Source organism: Procambarus clarkii, chromosome 38 (assembly GCF_040958095.1).
Source record: "Procambarus clarkii isolate CNS0578487 chromosome 38, FALCON_Pclarkii_2.0, whole genome shotgun sequence".
Taxonomy (NCBI): Eukaryota; Metazoa; Arthropoda; class Malacostraca; order Decapoda; family Cambaridae; genus Procambarus; species Procambarus clarkii.
Genome location: NC_091187.1, coordinates 41,773,123 through 41,795,976, shown reverse-complemented (window position 1 = coordinate 41,795,976; position 22,854 = coordinate 41,773,123).

Below are 22,854 nucleotides of genomic sequence, written 5' to 3'. Positions count from 1 at the left end.
TTGAGCCACAGCACGAACCCCTGCCAGTAGAGAGAGAGCTGGAGCTACTGGTCAGCACCAAAACCCTGCCAGTAGAGGTGGGCTGGAGCTACAGGTCCAGAACCAACCCCCTGCCAGTAGAGGGGGACTGGAGCTACAGGTCCAGCACCAGCCTCCTGCCAGTAGAGGGGGGCTGGAGCTACAAGTCCAGCACCAACCCCCTGCTAGTAGAGGGGGGGGGGCTGGAACTACAAGTCCAGCACCATCCCCCCTGCCGGTAGAGTGGAGGAGGCTTGAGCTACAGGTTCAGCACCAACCCCTTGCCAGTAGAGGGGGGGGGGCTGGAGCTACAGGTTCAGCACCAATCCCCTGCAAGGAGAAGGGGGCTGGAGCAACAGGTCCATCACTAACCCCCTGCCAGTAGAGGGGGGACTGGATCTACAGGTCCAGCACCGACCCCCTGCCAGTAGACGGGGGGCTGGACCTACAGGTCCAGCACCAACCCCCTGCCAGGAGAAGGGGTCTGGAACTACAGGTCCAGCACCAACCCCCTGCTAGTAGAAGAGGGTTGAGCTACAGGTCCAGCACCAACCCCCTGCCAGTAGAGGGGGGTGGAGCTACGGGTTCAGCACCAACCCCTTGCCAGTACATACATCTCACACATCTCCGGGAGACGGTAGGAGACACACGCGATTAGTGAGGTCCGCAGAAATTCGTCAATTTCTCGGGACATTGAAGGAGTATAGAGGCTAGATCATAGTATTTGGCCTCTCGCAGTGTGTAGCTTGCAGGGTGCAACATAGCATAGTCATATCGCTAGCGATAGTGCGAAGATTTGCCGAAGAAACCGAAAGTGGAGCTAGGGCATCACCGGTGCATGTAAGTGTGTGACCTGACCGGGTGGGACGACCCGCCGTGGAGCTACCTGATTGTGCTGTGAGTGGTGACTGTGTTCAGTGGTACAGTGAATTAGTGAACTGTCACATAACGATACAGTGACTGACTCCAGAGCTTTGTGTAGACAGAGAAGAACCGACCTCATCAATCTAGCAGCACTTTGTGAATCACCTAGTGGGAGACAACGAAGGATAACCATCGTCATCATACATCGCCCTGCCCTTACTCATCTGGTTGTGTGAGCAGGAGGCAGACTGGTATGTACCCCTCTCTGGTCAATTAATCAGGTGTACAGATTGAGGTAAAAGATTATCAAATTCTCGTTCAGGATATCATATATATTTAAAAATCTCAGAGTGAGTCATTTAGGCAGAGGTAACGCATAAGGGATATCTTGACACATACAAGCACGCCCGCCCAGGTACGTATCCACGCACACAAGTGTGCACATGCTAAAACAGACACACACACACGTGCACACACACACACACACAATTGTTCAGGGGAAAAGGCATTAACACCTGGGATAGGACCTTACTATCCCCTCCCCCCCCCTCTTGACCCCACCATCTGACCTGACCTGACTTAGTCGCCATCTCCGCCCGCCCCCACCCCCAGTCCCCCGCATCGCCCATACACACACTCTTCCCCTCCCCACTCTCCCTCTCTCCCACTCCCACTATCTCTCTCCTGCACTCTTTCTCCTGCTCTCTCTCTCTCTCTCTCTCTCTCTCTCTCTCTCTGTCTCTCTCTCTCTCTCTCTCTCTCTCTCTCTCTCTCTCTCTCTCTCTCTCTCCCTCCCTCCCCCTCTCCCTCCCTCTCTTTCCTTCCCCCTCCCTCCCCCTCTCCCTCCCTCTCTTTCCTTCCCGCTCCCTCCCCCTCTCCCTCCCTCTCTTTCCTTCCCCCTCCTTCTCTGCCCACACACACACACACACCTCCCCCGCTCTCTCCCTCACCCGCTCTCTCCCTCACCCGCTCTCTCCCTCACCCACTCTCTCCCTCTCCTCTCTCTCCCTCCCGCCTCTCTCTCCATCTCCTCCCCCCCTCCCCTTCTACTTTCTTCTCACTTCAGTGGAAGGGTCGGATCCCCCCCCCCACCCACCCATTTATCTCTCCCTTTATCACTCCCTTTCTCTCTCTCTCTTTCTCTCTCTCTTCCTCTCTCTCTCTCTCTCCCTCCCCCATCCAACAGGGTCAAGCATGGCAGCCAGAGGTCCCAGGGGAACAGGAAAGAGCCAAGGTGACGAGATGAAGGAAATGTTCGCCCAGTTTCTGGAGGACATCAAGAGTGAGATGCAAGAAATGATGCAGGAAATGAAGAACGAAATAAGCAACCTGAAAAGAGAGCTGACAGCAGCAAAGGAGGAGATTAGAGCCCTCAAAGAGAATGGTATCGAGGCTGAGAATCAGAAAACCACCCAGGGAGAAGGTGGTAATAGTTTTCTGGATGAGAATGCCACAATAAAAGCAACTTTTGCAGAAATACTAAAAAAAAATAACTCTGAAGTAATGACTGCAGTGATGGAGGTGGCCATGAAAGCAGCCACCTCGCAGGAGGCGGCACGCTCCACTAGCCAACTGCTGGAAAGGAACAGATCAGTGGTTGCTGTGGGTATTAAGGAGCAGGAAGGATCTAATAGGACAGAGTGGAATGACAAGGACAAAGCAGCAGTGAATGAAGTACTAAAGGCACTAGACATGGAAGGGGCTGAGCATAGCATTGAGAAGGTTTTCAGGCTAGGCCGGTACAACAAAGACCGAGACCGAATGATAAAGATAGTGTTTGCAAACGAGAACACAAAAGAGAAGATCCTATCAAGGAAGAGCTCCCTGAAAAACGTGGGAAAATTAAAAAATGTATTCCTCCAGAGAGACATGACAAGGGAGGAGAGAGCCGTGGCGGCAGAAGCAAGGAAGAGGCGCAGGGCGAGAGGGGAAAACCAGGAAGTCACAGCTCCCAGCACAACACCCCCAGAGGCGAGGGGGGAACCCACAACCAGCTACCCAGTAACACCAGAAGGGAGGACAACCCCGCCTCCCTCCTCTGCATAGAAAACCCCCCTACCCCAAACCCTCCATGCCCCCACTCAAATGTTCAGCCAAATCTCCCTCCCCCCACACCCAATCCCCACCCTTCTACCCCTCCCCTCCTCCCGAGTCCTCCCTCCTCCCCTTTCCTTCCCGTCCTCCCTCCCCTTTCACCCCATACCCTCCCTGTCCCTTCCCCTTCACTGGATCCCCCGCCCCTCATCCCAGTATCCTCTGAGACCCTGTTATCCACCTCACAGGTCCTCACAACCATGGAACAGCCTCCCCCACCAGCAGAACACTCACCAAGGAGGCGATTTGAGAAGGGACAGAAGAAAGTGAGCCTCAAAGCGATGTACACTAACATAGATGGAATTACAAATAAAGCAAATGAGCTTGGAGAACTGGTACTAGAGGAAAACCCAGACATAATAGCCCTCACAGAAACAAAGATCACGAAAACGATAACAAATGCAGTGTTCCCACAGGACTATTATGTTATGAGGAAAGAGAGGGAAGGAAGAGGTGGGGGTGGTGTAGCTCTGCTGGTAAGAAAAGGCTGGGATTTTGAGGAGATGGATATTCAGGGCTGTGAAGGTTTCAGTGACTACATAGCAGGTACTGTAACAAATGGAGGGAAAAAAATTATAGTCGCAGTCATATATAATCCACCACCAAATGACAGAAGACCTAGACAGGAATATGATAGAAACAACTTGGCCACCATTAACATAATAGAAAGAGCAGCTTCTGTTGCTAGCAGGAATGGATATGGACTACTAATTATGGGAGACTTCAACCATGGGAAGATAGATTGGAAGAACAGAGACCCGCATGGAGGATCAGAAACATGGAGAGCTAAGCTGCTGGACGTGACAACAAGAAACTTTCTAAGCCAGCACACCAAAGAACCAACAAGAATGAGAGGAGAAGATGAACCAGCAATGCTTGATTTGATATTTACCCTAAATGAATGGGATATAAGGGAAGTTAAGATGGAAGCGCCCTTGGGAATGAGTGACCACAGTGTATTGAACTTTGAGTACTTGGTAGAGCTAGGACTTATCTCCCCCCAAAAAGAACTAGGAATCAAAAGGCTGGCATACCGAAAGGGGAATTATGAACAGATGAGAAGTTTCCTAAGTGAAATACCTTGGGACACAAACCTCAGAGACAAGTCTGTACAAGGTATGATGAACTATGTTACCCAAAAGTGTCAGGAGGCAGTAAACAGGTTCATCCCGGCCCAAAGGGAAAAATCCGAGAAGCAACAGAAGAATCCATGGTATAATAGGGCATGTATTAAAGCGAAGAAACTGAACAAAAAGGCGTGGAGGAACTTCCGGAATAACAGAACACCAGAAAGCAGAGAGAGATACCAGAGAATCAGGAATGAGTACGTCAGGGTGAGAAGAGAAGCAGAGAAAAATTTTGAAAATGATATAGCAAACAAAGCCAAGACTGAACCAAAGCTACTCCACAGTCACATCAGAAGGAAAACAACAGTGAAAGAACAGGTATTGAAACTTAGAACAGGCGAGGACAGGTATACAGAGAATGACAGAGAGGTGTGTGAGGAACTCAACAAGAGGTTCCAGGAGGTCTTCACAACAGAGCAGGGTGAGGTCACTGTGCTAGGAGAAAGGGAGGTAAACCAGGCGGCCTTGGAGGAGTTCGAAATTACGAGAGAGGAGGTCAAGAGACACCTGCTGGATCTGGATGTTAGAAAGGCTGTTGGTCCAGATGGGATCTCACCATGGGTACTGAAAGAGTGTGCAGAGGCACTTTGCTTGCCACTCTCCATAGTGTATAGTAAGTCACTAGAGACGGGAGACCTACCAGAAATATGGAAGACGGCGAATGTGGTCCCAATATACAAAAAGGGCGACAGACAAGAGGCACTGAACTACAGGCCAGTGTCCTTGACTTGTATACCATGCAAGGTGATGGAGAAGATCGTGAGAAAAAACCTGGTAACACATCTGGAGAGAAGGGACTTCGTGACAAATCGCCAACATGGATCCAGGGAGGGTAAATCTTGCCTTACAGGCTTGATAGAATTCTACGATCAGGTGACACAGATTAAGCAAGAAAGAGAGGGCTGGGCGGACTGCATTTTTTCGGATTGTTGGAAAGCCTTTGACACAGTACCGCATAAGAGGCTGGTACATAAGCTGGAGAGACAGGCAGGTGTAGCTGGTAAGGTGCTCCAGTGGATAAGGGAGTATCTAAGCAATAGGAAGCAGAGAGTTACGGTGAGGGGTGAGACCTCCGATTGGCGTGAAGTCACCAGTGGAGTCCCACAGGGCTCTGTACTCGGTCCTATCTTGTTTCTGATATATGTAAATGATCTCCCGGAGGGTATCGATTCATTTCTCTCAATGTTTGCGGACGATGCTAAAATTATGAGAAGGATTAAAACAGAAGAGGACTGTTTGAGGCTTCAAGAAGACCTAGACAAGCTGAAGGAATGGTCGAACAAATGGTTGTTAGAGTTTAACCCAACCAAATGTAATGTAATGAAGATAGGTGTAGGGAGCAGGAGGCCAGATACAAGGTATCATCTGGGAGAGGAAATTCTTCAGGAGTCAGAGAAGGAAAAAGACTTGGGGGTTGATATCACGCCAGACCTGTCTCCTGCAGCACATATCAAGCGGATAACATCAGCGGCATATGCCAGGCTGGCCAACATACGAACGGCATTCAGAAACTTGTGTAAAGAATCATTCAGAACTTTGTATACCACATATGTCAGGCCAATCCTGGAGTATGCAGCCCCAGCATGGAGTCCATATCTAGTCAAGGATAAGACTAAACTGGAAAAGGTTCAAAGGTTTGCCACCAGACTAGTACCCGAGCTGAGAGGTATGAGCTACGAGGAGAGACTACGGGAATTAAACCTCACTTCGCTGGAAGACAGAAGAGTTAGGGGGGACATGATCACCACATTCAAGATTCTGAAGGGGATTGATAGGGTAGATAAAGACAGTCTATTTAACACAAGGGGAACACACACAAGGGGAACACGCACAAGGGGACACAGGTGGAAACTGAGTGCCCAAATGAGCCACAGAGATATTAGAAAGAACTTTTTTAGTGTCAGAGTGGTTGACAAATGGAATGCATTAGGTGGTGATGTGGTGGAGGCTGACTCCATACACAGTTTCAAGTGTAGATATGACAGAGCCCGATAGGCTCAGGAATCTGTACACCTGTTGATTGACGGTTGAGAGGCGGGACCAAAGAGCCAGAGCTCAACCCCCGCAAACACAACTAGGTGAGTACAACTAGGTGAGTACAGGGGGGTGGAGCTACAGGTCCAGCACCAATCCCCTATCTTTAGATGGGGGCTGGAGCTACAGGTCCAGCACCAACCCCCCCTGCCAGTAGAGGGGGGCTGGAGCTACATGTCTAGCACCAACCTCCTGCCAGTAGAGGTGGGCTGGAGCTACAGGCCCGGCACTAACCCCTTGCCAGTAGAGGTGGGCTGGAACTACAGGTCCAGAACCATCCCGCTGCCAGTAGAGGGGGACTGGAGCTACAGGTCCAGCACCATCTCCCCTGCCAGTAGAAGGTAGGAGGTTTGAGCTACAGGTCCAGCACCAACCCCCTGCTAGTAAAGGGGGGCCAGAGCTACAAGTCCAGCACCAACAACCCCCTGCCAGTAGAGGGGGGGATGGAGCTACAGGTCCAGCACCAAACCCTTGCCATTACAGGGGGGAGGGGCTGGATCTACAGGTCCAGCACCAACCCCTTGCCAGTAGAGGTAGGCTGGAACTACAGGTTCAGCACTAACCCCTTGCCAGTAGAGGTGGGGCTGGAGCTACAGGTCCAGCACCAACCCCCCCTGCCATTACAGGGGGGAGGGGCTGGATCTACAGGTCCAGCACCAACCCCTTGCCAGTAGAGGTAGGCTGGAGCTATAGGTCCAGCACCAACCCCTTGCCAGTAGAGGGGGGCTTGAGCTAAAGGTCCAGCACCAACAACCCCCTGCCAGTATATGTGGGCCTGGAGCTACAGGTCCATCACCAACCCCCCTGCAAGGAGAAGAGGGGCTGGAGCTACAGGTCCAGCACCAACGGCCCTGCCAGTAGAGAGGGGCTGGATCTTCAGGTCCAACACCAACCCCCTATTAGTAGAGGGGGGCTGGAGCTATAGGTCCATCACCAACCCCCTGCCAGTAGAGGGGGGGCTGGATCTACAGGTCCAGCACCAACCCCCTGCCAGTAGAAGGGGCTGGAGCTACAGGTTTACAACCAACCCCTTGCTAGTAGAGGGAGTGGAGCTAACGGTCCAGCACCAACCTCCTGCCAGTAGAGGGGGCTGGATCTACAGGTCCAGCACCAACCCCCTGCCAGTAGAGGGGGGCTGGAGCTACAGGTCCAGCACCAACCCCCTGCCAGTAAACCGGGACTGGAGCTACAGGTCCAGCACCAACCTCTTGCCAGTAGAGGGGGGGCTGGAGCATCAGGTCCAGCACCAACCCCCTTCAAGGAGAAGAGGGGCTGGAGCTACAGGTCCAGCACCAACCTCTTGCCAGTAGAGGGGGGGGCTGGAGCTTCAGGTCCAGCTCAACCCACTTCAAGGAGAAGAGGGGCTGGAGCTACAGGTCCAGCACCAACCCCCCTGCCTGTAGAGGGCGGCTGGATCTACAGGTCCAGCACCAACCCCGTGCCATTAGAGAGGGGGGGGGGCTGGATCTACAGGTCCAGCACCAACCCCCTGCCAGTAGAGGGGGGCTGGAGCTACAGGTCCAGCACCTACCTCTTGCCAGTAGAGGAGGGGCTGGAGCTACAGGTACAGCACCAACCCCGTGCCAGTAGAGCGGGGCTGGAGCTACAGGTACAGCACCAACCCCCTGCCAGTGGAGGTGGGGTGGAGCTTCAGGTCCAGAACCAACCCCCTGCCAGTAGAGGGAAGGGGGGGGGGCTGGAGCTACAGGTCCAGCACCAACCTCTTGCCAGTAGAGGGAGGCTGGAGCTACATGTCCAGCACGAACCCCCTGCCAATAGAGGGGGGCTGGAGCTTCAGGTCCAGCATCAACCCCCTGCCAGTAGAGGAGGGGCTGGAGCTACAGGTGCAGCACCAACCCCCTGCCAGTAGGGGGGGCGCTGGAGCAATAGGTCCAGCACCAACCCCCTGTCAGTAGAGGACGGCTGGAGCTACAGGTCCAGCACCAATCCCCTGCCAGTAGAGGGGGGCTTGAGCTACAAGTCCAGCATCAACCCCCTGCCAGTAGAGGGAGGCTGGAGCTTCAGGTCCAGCACCAACCCCCTGCCAGTAGAAGGGTGCTGGTGCTACAGGTCCAGCACCAACCCCCCTGCCAGTAGAAGAGGGCTGGAGCTATAGGTCCAGCACCAACCCCGTGCTAGTAGAAGGGGGACTGGAGCTACAGGTCAATCGCCAACCCCTGCCAGTAGAGGTGGGCTGGAGCTACAGGTCCAGCACCAACTCCCTGATATTAGAGGGGGACGGGAGCTACAGGTTTAGCATAAGGGGGCTGACACTGTCCACTGGTGATAATGGGGCTGACACTGACCACAGGTGATAATGGGGCTAACACTGTCTACAGGTGATAATGGGGCTGACACTGTCCACAGGTGATAGTGGGGCTGACACTGACCACAGGTGATAATGGGGCTGACACTGACCACAGGTGATAATGGGGCTGACACTGACCACAGGTGATAATGGGGCTGACACTGACCACAGGTGATAATGGAGCTTACACTGTCCACAGGTGATAATGGGGTTGACACTGACCACAGGTCATAATGGAGCTGACACTGACCACAGGTGATAATGGGGTTGACGCTGGCCACAGGCGATAATGGGGCTGACACTCTCCACAGATGATAATGGGGCTGACACTGTCCACAGGTGATAATGGGGCTGACACTGACCACAGGTCATAATGGGGCTGACACTGACCACAGGTGATAATGGGGCTGACACTGACCACAGGTGATAATGGGGCTGACACTGTCCACAGGTGATAATGGAGCTTACACTGTCCACAGGTGATAATGGGGTTGACACTGACCACAGGTCATAATGGAGCTGACACTGACCACAGGTGATAATGGGGTTGACGCTGGCCACAGGTGATAATGGGGCTGACACTGTCCACAGGTGATAATGGGGCTGACACTGTCCACAGGTGATAATGGGGCTGACACTGACCACAGGTGGTAATGGGGCTTACACTGCCCAAAGGTGAAAATGGGGCTGACACTGTCCACAGGTGATAATGCGGCTGACACTGACCATATGTGATAATGGGGCTGACACTGTCGAAAGGTGATAATGGGGCTGACACTGTCCACAGGTGATAATAGGGCTGACACTGACCACAGGTGATAATGTGGCTGACACTGTTCACAGGTGATAATGGGGCTGATACTGACTACAGGTCATAATGGGGCTGACACTGTCCACAGGTCATAATGGGCTGACACTGACCACAGGTCATAATGGGGCTGACACTGACCACAGGTCATAATGGGGCTGACATTGACCACAGGTGATAATGGAGCTGACACTGTCCACAGGTTGAGGACCTCCGCAGGATGAGGGAGCCCGTCAAGAGGCTGGTGGAGGCTGGCCGGGTGTTGGCCGTCCAGGAAGACCAAGATGGCCGCCGCTCCGCCAGGATAACTCTACAAGATGGACAGCTGTACCTCCACCCACTCCTGCGTCAGCTCACGCCCGCCCATGCCCACGCCCACGCCCGCCCATGCCCACACCCTCCAGGTTACTTTATTACACCCACTAGTCTTACTGTGTTATGATAACTAATATGATAACATTTTGTTATACAGTTATCAGCATGATTTATTTCATTTTCTGCAGGAGAGTGAGGTTGTGGGCGTGCTGGAGCCCTCCTGCACCCTGGCGTTCCTTGACCTCGGGTGGGCGGGGTTAACAAGAAGGCGGGTCACCATCCGGCTGACCCCTGACACTCCGCAGGCCAGACAGTTTGTGTTGTTGTGTACGGGCCAGCGGGGCCACACCTAATGCAACACTAAACTGTTGGGGGTGGGGTACAAGGGTCAGCCGGGGAAGTGGGTGGTGGGTGGAGACTATGAGAGTAATGATGGTAGGGGAGGAGCCTCACTGCTGCCTGACCTCCAGGGGCAGTACCGGGAGTCAGGCCGGGCAGGAGCTGTGTTGTCCTGGTGGGGGTTGGGGGGTCCCAAGAGTGCCCAGTTCGGCATCATAACCAGCGACCGCCAGGATAATCGCCAGTGGCCAAATGTCTTCGGTGATGTGGTGAGCGGCGTGGATGTGGTGAGGGCAGCAGTCAACCACAGTGACATTACGGAGGTGACTGTGGTGGACTGTGGTGTTGTGCTGCCACTCTAGTTCTCTGTACCACCACCATCACTACTGTGGTGTTGTGCTGCCACTCTAGTTCACTGTACCACCACCATCATCACTGTGGTGTTGTGCTGCCACTCTAGTTCACTGTACCACCACTACTGTGGTGTTGTGCTGCTACTCTAGTTCACTGTACCCCCACTATCACTACTGTGGTGTTGTCCTGCCACTCTAGTTCACTGTACCACCACCATCACTACTGTAGTGTTGTGTTGCCACTCTAGTTCACTGTACCCCCACCATCACTACTGTGGTGTTGTGCTGCCACTCTAGTTCACTGTACCACCACCATCACTACTGTGGTGTTGTGCTGCCACTCTAGTTCACTGTACCATCACTACTGTGGTGTTGTGCTGACACTCTAGTTCACTGTACCATCACTACTGTGGTGTTGTGCTGCCACTCTAGTTCACTGTACCACCACCATCACTACTGTGGTGCTGTGCTGCCACTCTAGTTCACTGTACCATCACCATCACTACTGTGGGGTTTTGCTGCCACTCTAGTTCACTGTACCATCACCATCACTACTGTGGGGTTTTGCTGCCACTCTAGTTCACTGTACCATCACCATCACTACTGTGGTGTTGTGCTGCCACTCTAGTTCACTGTACCATCACCATCACTACTGTGGTGTTGTGCTGCCACTCTAGTTCACTGTACCATCACTACTGTGGTGTTGTGCTGCCACTCTAGTTCACTGTACCATCACCATCACTACTGTGGTGTTGTGCTGCCACTCTAGTTCACTGTACCACCACTATCACTACTGTGGTGTTGTGCTGCCACTCTAGTTCACTGTACCATCACCATCACTACAGTGGGATTTTGCTGCCACTCTAGTTCACTGTACCACCACCATCACTACTGTGGGGTTTTGCTGCCACTCTAGTTCACTGTACCACCACCATCACTACTGTGGTGTTGTGCTGCCACTCTAGTTCACTGTACCACCACCATCACTACTGTGGTGTTGTGCTGCCACTCTAGTTCACTGTACCACCACCATCACTACTGTGGTGTTGTGCTGCCACTCTAGTTCACTGTACCACCACCATCACTACTGTGGTGTTGTGCTGCCACTCTAGTTCACTGTACCACCATCATCACTACTGTGATGTTGTGCTGCCACTCTAGTTCACTGTACCACCACCATCACTACTGTGGTGTTGTGCTGCCACTCTAGTTCACTGTACCATCACCATCACTACTGTGGTGTTGTGCTGCCACTCTAGTTCACTGTACCATCACCATCACTACTGTGGTGTTGTGCTGCCACTCTAGTTCACTGTACCACTACCATCACTACTGTGGTGTTGTGCTGACACTCTAGTTCACTGTACCATCACCATCACTACTGTGGTGTTGTGCTGCCACTCTAGTTCACTGTACCATCACTACTGTGGTGGTGTGCTGCCACTCTAGTTCACTGTAGCACCACCATCACTACTGTGGTGTTGTGCTGCCACTCAAGTTCACTGTACCATCACTTTCTGTGGTGTTGTGCTTCCACTCTAGTTCACTGTACCATCACTACTGTGGTGTTGTGCTGCCACTCTAGTTCTCTGTAGCACCACCATCACTACTGTGGTGTTGTGCTGCCACTCTAGTTCACTGTAGCACCATCATCACTACTGTGGTGTTGTGCTGCCACTCTAGTTCACTGTACCATCACCATCACTACAGTGGGATTTTGCTGCCACTCTAGTTCACTGTACCACCACCATCACTACTGTGGGGTTTTGCTGCCACTCTAGTTCACTGTACCACCACCATCACTACTGTGGTGTTGTGCTGCCACTCTAGTTCACTGTACCACCACCATCACTACTGTGGTGTTGTGCTGCCACTCTAGTTCACTGTACCACCACCATCACTACTGTGGTGTTGTGCTGCCACTCTAGTTCACTGTACCACCACCATCACTACTGTGGTGTTGTGCTGCCACTCTAGTTCACTGTACCACCATCATCACTACTGTGATGTTGTGCTGCCACTCTAGTTCACTGTACCACCACCATCACTACTGTGGTGTTGTGCTGCCACTCTAGTTCACTGTACCATCACCATCACTACTGTGGTGTTGTGCTGCCACTCTAGTTCACTGTACCATCACCATCACTACTGTGGTGTTGTGCTGCCACTCTAGTTCACTGTACCACTACCATCACTACTGTGGTGTTGTGCTGACACTCTAGTTCACTGTACCATCACCATCACTACTGTGGTGTTGTGCTGCCACTCTAGTTCACTGTACCATCACTACTGTGGTGGTGTGCTGCCACTCTAGTTCACTGTAGCACCACCATCACTACTGTGGTGTTGTGCTGCCACTCAAGTTCACTGTACCATCACTTTCTGTGGTGTTGTGCTTCCACTCTAGTTCACTGTACCATCACTACTGTGGTGTTGTGCTGCCACTCTAGTTCTCTGTAGCACCACCATCACTACTGTGGTGTTGTGCTGCCACTCTAGTTCACTGTAGCACCATCATCACTACTGTGGTGTTGTGCTGCCACTCTAGTTCACTGTTTATTTATTTATTTATTTATTTATTTATTTATTTATTTATTTATTTATTTATTTATTTATATATACAAGAAGGTACATTGGGTTTGTGAGAATACATAGCATAGTACAGTATTTACACTCTTGTAAAGCCACTAGTACGCGCAGCGTTTCGGGCAGGTCCTTAATCTAGCAGATAATTTTAAGTAGGTAAGTTCAATCAGAATTGATAAATGAAAGATACATAACAAGAGAAAAATGAGATAGAGATAAGTAAGTATATTAAAGCACATTGTTATATTAAAGCTCTGATTGATTACATTGACAGCTTGATTAGTAATTTAAACAAGATTAATAGACACCATACAGCAGATTGACAGCAGATTGACTGTGGTGTTGTGCTGCCACTCTAGTTCACTGTATCATCACTATCACTACTGTGGTGTTGTGCTGCCACTCTAGTTCACTGTACCACCACCATCACTACTGTGGTGTTGTGCTGCCACTCTAGTTCACTGTACCACCACCATCATCACTGTGGTGTTGTGCTGCCACTCTAGTTCACTGTACCACCACTACTGTGGTGTTGTGCTGCTACTCTAGTTCACTGTACCCCCACTATCACTACTGTGGTGTTGTGCTGCCACTCTAGTTCACTGTACCACCACCATCACTACTGTGGTGTTGTGTTGCCACTCTAGTTCACTGTACCCCCACCATCACTACTGTGGTGTTGTGCTGCCACTCTAGTTCACTGTACCACCACCATCACTACTGTGGTGTTGTGCTGCCACTCTAGTTCACTGTACCATCACTACTGTGGTGTTGTGCTGACACTCTAGTTCACTGTACCATCACTACTGTGGTGTTGTGCTGCCACTCTAGTTCACTGTACCACCACCATCACTACTGTGGTGCTGTGCTGCCACTCTAGTTCACTGTACCATCACCATCACTACTGTGGGGTTTTGCTGCCACTCTAGTTCACTGTACCATCACCATCACTACTGTGGGGTTTTGCTGCCACTCTAGTTCACTGTACCATCACCATCACTACTGTGGTGTTGTGCTGCCACTCTAGTTCACTGTACCATCACCATCACTACTGTGGTGTTGTGCTGCCACTCTAGTTCACTGTACCATCACTACTGTGGTGTTGTGCTGCCACTCTAGTTCACTGTACCATCACCATCACTACTGTGGTGTTGTGCTGCCACTCTAGTTCACTGTACCACCACTATCACTACTGTGGTGTTGTGCTGCCACTCTAGTTCACTGTACCACCACCATCACTACTGTGGTGTTGTGCTGCCACTCTAGTTCACTGTACCACCACCATCACTACTGTGGTGTTGTGCTGCCACTCTAGTTCACTGTACCACCACCATCACTACTGTGGTGTTGTGCTGCCACTCTAGTTCACTGTACCATCACCATCACTACTGTGGTGTTGTGCTGCCACTCTAGTTCACTGTACCATCACCATCACTACTGTGGTGTTGTGCTGCCACTCTAGTTCACTGTACCATCACCATCACTACTGTGGGATTTTGCTGCCACTCTAGTTCACTGTACCACCACCATCACTACTGTGGTGTTGTGCTGCCACTCTAGTTCACTGTACCACCACCATCACTACTGTGGTGTTGTGCTGCCACTCTAGTTCACTGTACCACCACCATCACTACTGTGGTGTTGTGCTGTTACTCTAGTTCACTGTACCACCACCATCACTACTGTGGTATTGTGCTGCCACTCTAGTTCACTGTACCACCATCATCACTACTGTGATGTTGTGCTGCCACTCTAGTTCACTGTACCACCACCATCACTACTGTGGTGTTGTGCTGCCACTCTAGTTCACTGTACCATCACCATCACTACTGTGGTGTTGTGCTGCCACTCTAGTTCACTGTACCATCACCATCACTACTGTGGTGTTGTGCTGCCACTCTAGTTCACTGTACCACTACCATCACTACTGTGGTGTTGTGCTGCCACTCTAGTTCACTGTACCATCACTACTGTGGTGTTGTGCTTCCACTCTAGTTCACTGTACCATCACTACTGTGGTGTTGTGCTGCCACTCTAGTTCACTGTAGCACCACCATCACTACTGTGGTGTTGTGCTGCCACTCTAGTTCACTGTATCATCACTATCACTACTGTGGTGTTGTGCTGCCACTCTAGTTCACTGTTTATTTATTTATTTATTTATTTATTTATTTATTTATTTATTTATTTATATATACAAGAAGGTACATTGGGTTTGTGAGAATACATTGGATAGTACAGTATTTACATTCTTGTAAAGCCACTAGTACGCGCAGCGTTTCGGGCAGGTCCTTAATCTAGCAGATAATTTTAAGTAGGTAAGTTCAATCAGAATTGATAAATGAAAGATACATAACAAGAGAAAAATGAGATAGAGATAAGTAAGTATATTAATGCACATTGTTATATTAAAGCTCTGATTGATTACATTGACAGCTTGATTAGTAATTTAAACAAGATTAATAGACACCATACAGCAGATTGACAGCACATATAAGACAGCAATGATCACAATGGTAAAGATGTTTAGAATGGGTACATAAAGATTGGGAGACTGGGTAGCAAAAGATACAGATAAACAAGATTTATAAACACCATACAACAGATTGGCAGCACATATAAGAAAAGAAAACAGCAATGATCTTAATGGTAAAGATGTTCAAATTGGGAACAAAAAGGTTGGGAGATTGGGTAACAATAGATACAGTGCAATTTAAAGGCAAAAAGAGAAAAACTATGAAGATGAAATTAGGTACTTTTTAGTATTGATTTTGAATGATGTAAAAGTTGGACAGCTTTTCAATTCAGTAGGGAGTGAATTCCATTAACTGGGTCCCTTTATTTGCAAAGAGTGTTTACACAAATTAAGTTTAACTCTGGGGATATCGAAGAGATATTTATTTCTGGTGTGGTGATAATGGGTCCTATTACATCTGTCCAGGAAGAGTTTCAGACAAGGATTTGCATTTAAGAATAGGGTTTTGTAAATGTAGTTGACACAAGAGAATTTGTGCTGTGAGATTATGTTTAGCATGTTTAGGGAGTGGCATTTAGCATGTTCTGGTGGTGATGTGTCAATGTTTGCTATGAGGAAAGTAGGATAGTGGTCAGTTGTTCTGTCATAATTTACCCCAGATGTAAGGGGAGCTGTTATATTAGTCCATAGGTGATCCAGGGTAGTGGCAGATGTTTGAGTGACTCGGGTGGGCTTGGTGATTGTGGGGATAAGCATACAGGAAGGAGTGCATGCTGTTACGGAAATAGTCAACTTGAGGGTTGTTTTGAAGACCCAGGTCAATATTGAAATCACCTCCCAGAATAATGTGATTTTTGTTGAGATTGTTATTTATGATAAGATTCCTTACATTATCAGAGAATAAAGCTATGTTGGTATTAGGAAATCTATAGATGGCACCGATTATCAGGGAGGATTTAAGGGATTTACTGGAGAACTTGGCAAAGGTATATTCACAATAGTCGTCTCTATCACTAATGACACTATTGCAAATGAAGGTATCTTTGTAATATATTGCTGTACCGCCACCTTTTTGTTAGGCCTGCAGTTATGAATGGCTTTATAACCAGCTAAATTGTAGAGTTGGGTATTGTCATTACTTAGCCAAGTTTCTGTTAAAATGATGAAAGATAATTTAGTACCTAGTGCTGTAAGTAGTGCATTTATATCATCAAAATGTTTGCCAAGTGACCTAACATTTTGATTGTAAACTGATAAGCAGGTGCTATTTAGGAGTTTGTTTTTTGGAAGATTTGCTGTGTAATACCTGCAATAATGATGATCAATGTGCTGATGAGTGTGGATATGGGACAGAAGATTTCGATCAGGATCAATATCAGTAAGCATATAGATAAGAATGTCACGATACAATAAGATAAGCAATTACAGGAACAGATGAAAACTAAATCTGCTATAAAATAGAAAGTAATTATAGCAAAACACAACAATAAAATAATATAACAATACAATAAGAGCTTACAAAGTATTGAGTCTGCTAAATTAGAGAATAATTATGGCAAAACACAACAGTAAATGCAAGTAAACAAAAGAATTGAAACAATTAGAGGTAGAATTAAGGTCACTAGATAGCCATGGAGGATACACAAGTTTGGTGGAGAGAACAAAAAATCAGTAGAGACTGTCAAGATGAATATATAAAAAAAATTTGACAAATGATAATTGTAAAGTAAAATAATCTTAAAGATAATAAATTTTATTTAGCTTAGTTTTAACCTATAATTAGTATGAACTTAATTAAAAGAACAAAAATGAGATCAATAATTGATTTCAATAAATGACATAGATCAATACAAATAAATTTAAAATATAAATGGAATAGGGTAAGATTAGATTTAAGAGTAAAATTTTACAATGAAACTGAGGTAGATGCTTGCATAAGTGCATGGAGACTTGATGGATTATTTAGGAAATTATATGAATGAGAGAACATTAGGTAAATGGTAAGGCAGAGACAGCACCTTAGACAAAGTTAGATTAAGTTAGGTTAGGCTCAGGCACTGAAAGAGTTATTTTAAGTACTGGCATTGGTCGGGTTCAGGTTTTCAGATATACCACAATCACTTAAGAAGGCCAGTAGTTGTTGGTCACATTTTATTTCATATCTTTTTCCTGTACTTTCCTTCTTCGCAAAAATCGTACCATTCCTAGTGTAGCACTGCTTGATAAGACCAGGTTTTTGTTTGCGAATTTGACGCAGCCTGAAGAGGAACTGTACCACCAAAATCACTACTGTGGTGTTGTGCTGCCACTCTAGTTCACTGTACATCCACCATCACTACTGTGGTGTTGTGCTGCCACTCTAGTTCACTGTACATCCACCATCACTACTGTGGTGTTGTGCTGCCACTCTAGTTCACTGTACCATCACTACTCTGGTGTTGTGCTGACACTCTAGTTCACTGTACCATCACTACTGTGGTGTTGTGCTGCCACTCTAGTTCAATGTACGACCACCATCACTACTGTGGTGTTGTGCTGCCACTCTAGTTCACTGTACCATCACCATCACTATCACTCCTGCATCACCATGGACTGCGTGTTTTGATGCCATTGTAATTTAAGGACACATCTTTATCACTATATCATCATAACTTCACTATCTTTGGTATTTAACCCCCCTCCCCGCTCAGCTCGTTGTCGCCGTGTGGGGGCTTAGTGGGCGGCTGCCGGAGTGTGATGCTCCTTGGGACAGTCCTCTGTCCTTTTCTAGCCTTGTGCTCCTGCTGCCGTCCTCTCCAATTCTGCTGGGCATCTTTTCCTTTTCCTTCTGTTTCGTTTTTCTCCCCCCTCTTCTCCTATCTGCTTGCCGTTTCCTGCCGACCTTTTGCTCGTTCTGGTTCTTCCCTTGGACTTCTTCTATTTTGACGCCCGGGTGCTTGAGGAGGCATACTCTTGCACCCGTAGAACTGTAGTACCCGACGTCGAGAGCGAGGGGAACCTTTTATTGTCAATCCCCCTTTCGTCACTGAACCTGATCTCGACGGACTGTCGGTTTCTTAAGGTGGCGTTTGTGGGGCGTATACTCACGACGCACGCCTAGGAGGCCCCGACAAGATCGGCGATAGCTTCTTGTTGGGTGTCCTGCCTCTAATTGTGGCTCCATGGTGGGTGTGGGGGCACATTCGTGAATGAATTCCTCTTTTCGTCAAGATGACAACCCCTGTTTCGGCTTCTTCTGGTTTACCTTCTCAGGCTCGTGGGGTGGGCGACCAAGCCCCCGAGTCGGTCCGTATTGGAAGACCGGGCTCTGTAGCCTCCGCTGCATTGGGCCCCGACCTTGCTCCTCCTTTGGCCTCTCTGACTCCTTCCCCTTGCTCCCCTCCCTCCTCTGTGGTTGGGTCGAGCCCCAAGCCCCCAGTGGTGACTACCTCGTCCCCTGGCGCGGCTCCTTCTCTAGTTGTAACTACTGTGCCTTTTAACCCCTCTCTCTCTGGGGGTTCTCACCGCCGTCCTCGTCACGGCCGCCCTCGCTCGATTCCTTCCAGTTCTGCTACCTATCAAGCCTTGTTTGGTCCCGCTTCGTGGGCCAAATATTTTGATCTCCTCCCTCTTGATTCTGCGCCTCCTGACGATTTCTCCCTCCATCGACATCTCATTGATTCCGTGGATGCCTCCATTACTTTCAACCCCACTCGTCTCGGTACGCGTGTCGTTGCTGCTCCTTCTCAGGATGCTGCTTCCCGCTTGGCTGCCTTATCCTGCCTTGGCGAGACCCCCGTTCGGGTCTCGAAGAACGCTCAGTTGAATGCCAGTGTTGGCACTATTTTGCTCCCGCCCCATGTTGCGACCGGTGTTCGGGACCTGCGCGACTGCCACGACGATATTCGTCATATCCTCGCTGCCCAGGGCCATTCTATTCTCCAGGTGGACACGTTTACTCGTCCCCCTCGTGGTAGTCGCCGTCAACCCCTCCGGGTTGTGAAGATTACCTTTGATGGTAGGACCCTTCCACCCTCTGTCATTCTTGCTGGTGCCAGGTGCTCTGTCCAGGAGTACATTCCTTCTCCTGGGCTCTGCAACAAGTGCTGGAGGTTTGGGCATGGTGCCCTCCGCTGCTCCGGGACTGTCTCTCTCTGTCCTTTGTGTGGTGGCGAAGGTCACTCTAAGTCGGAGTGCACTTCTCCCCAGGCTCGTTGCCTCAACTGCGGTGAGGCCCATCCTACCTTCTCCCGTGCGTGTGTCCATTACAAGCTTGAGGCAGCCGTCCTCAACTTGAAGCACCGGGAGCGTTTATCTTTTCCTGAGGCGAGGCGCCAGGTTCGCCGGCTCCCGCCTTATGCTACTATCTCTTATGCTCGCGTGTTGCGCTCTTCCTCTCCTCGTCCTTCCCGCCTTCCTCAGACTCACAACCGTTTCCGGGCCTTGGACCCTGATGCGCCCACTGCCCCCTCCTCTGTTCCTTTGGGTTCTCTCCCGAAGGATCCTCCTCCTGGTCCTCTGTCTGGGGTTCCCCTTCCTTCTACCCGGTCTGTCGTGTCTTCTGTGTCTTCTTCCTCGTCCCCCTCCGATCCTCCTTCCCATCCTCTTCCTCCATCTATCGGCTCTCCCCACCGCCTGTCGGTGCAGGCGAATGTCCATCGCTCTCCTAACGGCCGTCGCGTGTGCTCTCGTTCGGCTTCTCCTGTTGAGACACTGGAATCCGTTGCCCGGTACGTAGTTGCTGGGACACCGGTCTCTTTAAGTCAGAAGCGTAAGCCTGGCTCCTCTCCTTCCTCTTCCCCGGCGGGTAAGAAGGCTTCGCTTTCTTCCTCAGCTTCTCCTCCTGGCTCTGTTGCTCCTTCCCCTCCCGTTTCAGTGCTTGCGCCCCCTGTTCCTGCTATGGAGGTTTCTTTGGCCCCTGCTTCCCTTTCGGTTGCTGCTCTTGCTGGGGTGCGCTCCCCTCTTTCTACTCCCCCCTCTTCCTGCTGCTGTCCTTGACTGCTCCTCTCCGTTGTCTCCTCCTCTTCCTCCTCCTCCTCCTCCTCCTCCGGACCCTGCCCGCCCACCTCTGATCTGTTCTCCCGTTTCCTTCCCTCCGTCTTTGCTCAGTTTACCCATGCCCCCTAACCCTGACTTTGCTGACCCTGATCCCGACCCTGATATTCTTTAACGTGCTCTGTTGCTCTTTCGCCTTTGTTTCTTCCTTGTTCTCTGTTTTTGTCCTTTCTCTTCTCGTCGTTGTCCATTCTTCAATGGAACGTTCGAGGTTATTACACCAATTTCCTCGAACTCCAACTTCTGATTTCGCGGTTTTCGCCCCTTTGTGTCTGTCTCCAGGAGCCAATGCTTGGTGCTCGTCCTGGTCGTTTTCGTGGCTATTCCTTTCACTCCCCCCCCCCCCCGCCAGCCATTGCTGGGGCTTCTAATTCTTCTGCTCTCTTGATTCGGGCTGATGTTCCCTTTGTTCCTTTACTTTTTCCTTCGCCTCTCCATTGTTCTGCTGCTCGTATCTATGTGGGGAAATGGTACACAGTTTGTTCCATTTATCTCCCCCCGAGTGTCCCGCTCTCTCTTCCTGATTTGAAACACCTCCTAGACTCCTTGCCGGAGCCTGTGCTCCTGCTGGGTGACTTCAATTGTCGTCATTCTCTTTGGGGTGACGTTCTGACGAATACCCGGGGTCGCCTCCTTGAGCCGTTTCTCCTCTCTTCTTCCCTGTCTCTTCTGAATTCTGGTGAGCCCACTCATTTGGACTCTCGGACTCGCACCCTTTCTTGTCTTGATCTTTCTCTCTGCTCTTTTTCTCTTTACTTAGATTTCACGTGGCAGGTTCTTGATGACCTCCATGGAAGTGATCATTTCCTCATCCTTGTTTCCTTTTTCTCTTTTCGCCCTTCCCTCTCTTTCCCTAGGTGGCAGTTTGCTAAGGCAGACTGGACCCTATTTACCCTCAGTGCTGCTCTCTCTGACCTCTCCCTTCTCCCTCTCTCTCGCGCTCTCCTCCTTTTTCATGACACTGTCTTCAACGCTGCCCTCCGCTCTATTCCTCTCGGGGTCCACGGAAGTGCGTTCCCTGGTGGAATGCGGACTGTGCTCGGGCTGTCCGCTGTAAGCGTGCAGCCTGGAAGAGGCACCGCCGTAGGCAGACGACCGATTCTTTTCTTTTCTTTCGGAAAGCTAGTGCGGTGGCCCGTAGGGCCATCCGTACGGCTAAACGTGAATGTTGGGCATCTTATGTCTCAACAATTACGTCCGAAACCCCTCTGGCCCAGATCTGGAAGCGTATCCGCAAGATAGCGGGTAAGTTCGTTCCCGATGTTTCACCGGTCCTTCACCTCCATGATACTCTTGTGGCGGACCCGTTGCAGGTCGCTTCCGAACTGGGTTCCCACTTTTCTTCTGTTAGCTCTGGTCTTCATCTTCCCCAATCTTTCATTCTTCGTAAACCTGTCCTTGAGTCTCGTCCTTTAGATTTCTGCACTCATCTTCAGCTTCCCTATAATGATCCCTTCTCTCTCTCTCTGAACTTCGTTCTGCCCAGGCCCTCTGCGGTTCTACGGCGACGGGCTCCGATGGTATTCATTATGAGATGCTTCGCCATCTCCCTCCGAGCACGTCTCAGTATTTACTGAGTCTGTATAATTGGATCTGGGAGTCGTCGTCAGTCCCTGAGGACTGGCTCGATGCCGTTGTCCTCCCTGTTCGCAAACGGGGTCTCTGGGTACTTCCCCTAAGGACTTTCGCCCTATTGCTCTCACAAGTTGTGTCTGCAAACTCTTTGAACGTATGGTTAACGTTCGTCTGATGTGGTTCCTGGAACACCATCACCTCCTCTCCCCTTCTCAATTTGGTTTCCGCAAGTGCCGCAGCACGACAGATGTCCTGGTGAACTTGGAGGTCTATAGTCGTACTGCTTTTGCTGCGAAGACCTCCGTTGTTGCCGTCCTTTTTGACCTAGAAAAGGCTTACGACACCACTTGGCGTTATCATATCCTATCTCAACTTCATTCTTTTGGCCTTCGTGGTCATCTCCCTCTCTTTCTCCGCAGCTTCCTCTCTCGTCGTTCCTTTCGGGTGCGCCTTGGTACCGCTCTCTCTCCCTCTTTTCAGCAATACGAAGGTGTGCCCCAGGGTAGTGTTCTGAGCACTACTCTTTTTCTGGTTGCCCTCAATGGTCTTCTTTCCTCTCTTCCTTCTGGTGTCTTCTCCGCTCTCTATGTCGATGATCTTACCCTTTGTTGTCAGGGTGATGATTCGCCTCTCCTTCAACGCCGGCTTCAACTTGCAATTGATGCCGTGTCGTCTTGGGCCACAGGTCATGGCTTCAAGTTCTCTACTTCTAAGACTTGTGCCATGACTTTTACGCGGAAACGGGTTGTTCTTCGTCCCTCTTTGTCACTTTATGGTCATCCCCTTGAATACAAAGATTCCGCGAAGCTTTTGGGGTTATTCCTTGACACTCGTTTGTCTAGGTCTCCCCATATCTCTTACCTCCGTGTTGAGTGCTCTAAGGCCCTTACCCTCCTTCGGGTCTTGTCCCATACTTCTTGGGG